Source organism: Myotis davidii, unplaced genomic scaffold (assembly GCF_000327345.1).
Source record: "Myotis davidii unplaced genomic scaffold, ASM32734v1 scaffold2621, whole genome shotgun sequence".
NCBI lineage: Eukaryota > Metazoa > Chordata > Mammalia > Chiroptera > Vespertilionidae > Myotis > Myotis davidii.
In genome coordinates this window covers 338,463-340,815 of record NW_006291205.1, presented here as the reverse complement: position 1 = coordinate 340,815, position 2,353 = coordinate 338,463, and positions in this window count along the sequence as shown.

Below are 2,353 nucleotides of genomic sequence, written 5' to 3'. Positions count from 1 at the left end.
CTGTGCACTGCCCAAAGACATTCCGATTCCATTTTAAAAACCAAGCCAGACAAAACAAAAACTGATCTTTCTGCCAGTTTTGCAAATCCTGCTAGCCAGTGTTTGGCAATTGGAATCTCTGAAATGTATCTTCGTAGAGCACAATTCATGCAGATTCATGCAGGTCTGATGGCATCTCAGGAGGTTTTGATTAATAAACTCAAAAACCTTTCAAAGGTACCCTTTGCGGCACTCTGGAAGGCTCGACCGTGAACATTTCCCCCTCCCCTCAAAAGTAGTCCATATACAGATAAGGCAGAATTTGGTAAGTGACAATAGACATGCAAAGAAAATACGGTGGAGTTTGGAAGCAAGAGAAACGGGTGCCTCCGGAAGGATGCCTGGAAGGTGGTATTTGAACCCAGCCTTGGAAGATGGGTGGGATCTCAGCTAGCAGCACAGGGCCTTGCAGGTAGAGAAAACCGCCTCAGTGGTGTGTGGACAGTGTAGAGTGTGTATACAGACAGGTCCATAAACTGGGCTGTTGAAATGCTAGTGGCTCCTGATTTCAGAGTGAGGTTGGTTGGGAAGGTTAAGGGGAGACGCAGGAGGTAGGGGAAGTGACCCCTCTGTGTGAGAGCAAGAAGAGGTGAGCAACCCTCCGAAGGTATTACTCGAAGTGTGGACACCAGGCAACTTGGTCCATTTTCACTTGGGATACTTGTAAGATGTAGATTCTCAGGCTCTACCAGGCGATCAATTCCAGGAAGAAGGAAGGAGCTTTGGAACCTTCATTTTGATTTATGTCCAAGGCGATTTGAGGCACACCCCTGGAAGGGAACTGACTAGGGAGAGGATGGGGTGTGGGGCTGTCGGGTTCTATAGATGTAGCCGCAGCACTAAGGAGTATGGACATTATTTTTGGGCCATAGGGTGCAGGGGAGGAGGGGCTGTCATGATGAGGTGATTTTCCAGGGGACGGTCTGTGGCAGCAGTGGAATGGGAGGAGTCAGGAGATGCAGTGACCTAAGACCTCCTCCCTGCAAGGACGTCACTCCGGGTGGCCCTCTGGCAGGGACATGGAGAGCAGGTTGGAGAGGAGGCACCAGGATTCTTATATTGACAAATACTCAGGTTTGACGTGATCACTTGCTTCCTCATGTCTTTCTAGAACTTTCATTAGAGAGTTTCATTCCAGATAGATTTTGTTATTCATTTCTAGGCTTATTTTACCTTTCCACATGATCCTTCCATTAAGGTACCCCTTGAGTCATTCTATCATTGTGAATTGTTCAGGTGTTTTGGCGTTTCCACTTCCTCTTTTTATTACTCATTATTTTTATTAGTTCCTCCTTCCTGCTTTTTGTTTTTTTGTTTTTTTTTTGTATGAACTTGCTTCTGAAATTGCAAAAGGACATGGTAAAATGGTGAAATAGAAATATGAAACAATGACTTAATTATATGCAAATCTGACTCAATTATATGCAAATAAAATAATTTAAATAGAAGTCTCAAGGGAAAATAATTACCAGAAACAAAAATGGATAAAAGTAAACTGACCGTTTAGAGCAGAGATTGGCAAACTGATGGCCTGTTAGGCACAACCCGTTCTTGTACAATTTGTCAACCACTAATGGTTTTTACATTTTTTTAAGAAAGAATATATGACAGGGTGTGGTCCCAAATATTTACTAACTGATAGCCCATTAAAGGAAAAGTTGCTGACTCCTGCTTTGAAGAGCCCATTTTCACAGAACTATACAACCTCAGAACTGAAAAGAATTTCCTAGGCTTGAGTCTGTAGGAGTTGAATATTCCAAAGAAAATTAGAGAAAAATGTTAGCTCCATAAATATTGGAGTTGTAGAAAGAGACTACTGATAAATAATAGGATATACGCCTCAACAAACAACTCAATATAGGAAAACCCTTCCAGCTCAGGAGGAAGACACTGCTATTTGGTTACTTGCTGGATGTGTACTGAGTGCTTTGCGTACATAATCTCATTTATTTCCCTAGGATTGCGAAAAGGGGAATACAAGTGTAATAAGGGGCCATATGCCTCTTTGCATGTTGGCATCTTATACTTGCCCCTGGGAGGCTGCAGAGAGGTAATACAGTCCAGTTGTCCTTAAAGGGAGGAGACAAATGGTGTGTGGGGGTGCGGTAGTTAGTGCTGGTGTTAAGTAGACTAAGAAATACGCATATTCATCATGTCCTTGAAGCAATTCCTGGTAGTTTAACCACATTTCATCACAGGCTCATGAATAATGCCCCTTGGCGGCCAGCATTTTACCAAATGAGCAGACCCCCAAGGTTACACAGCGATAAACTGTGTTATCAGTAAGCCATGTGTTATCGACTCTTCTCTTTCC